We start from the raw sequence: 242 nt of genomic DNA on the forward strand, positions 1-242 counted from the left end.
CTTGACCTTGACCTTGATGATGACCTTCAAGGTCATTTCAATATCAAGTCAATTTTTTCAAATGGAACCCCTTATTTTTTAACCCGGAAGTGGAAACAGAAGAAGATTTCACGTCCGCATGTGACCTTGACATTGACCTTGACTTCGACCTTCAAGATCATTTTAAGGTCAAGTCGATTTTTTTTGAACGGAACCCCTTATTTTTTACCCCGGAAGTGGAAAGCGCGGAAGATTTTACGTAC

The sequence above is a fragment of the Trachymyrmex cornetzi genome, unplaced genomic scaffold, assembly GCF_001594075.2.
Source record: "Trachymyrmex cornetzi isolate Tcor2-1 unplaced genomic scaffold, Tcor1.1 scaffold453, whole genome shotgun sequence".
NCBI lineage: Eukaryota > Metazoa > Arthropoda > Insecta > Hymenoptera > Formicidae > Trachymyrmex > Trachymyrmex cornetzi.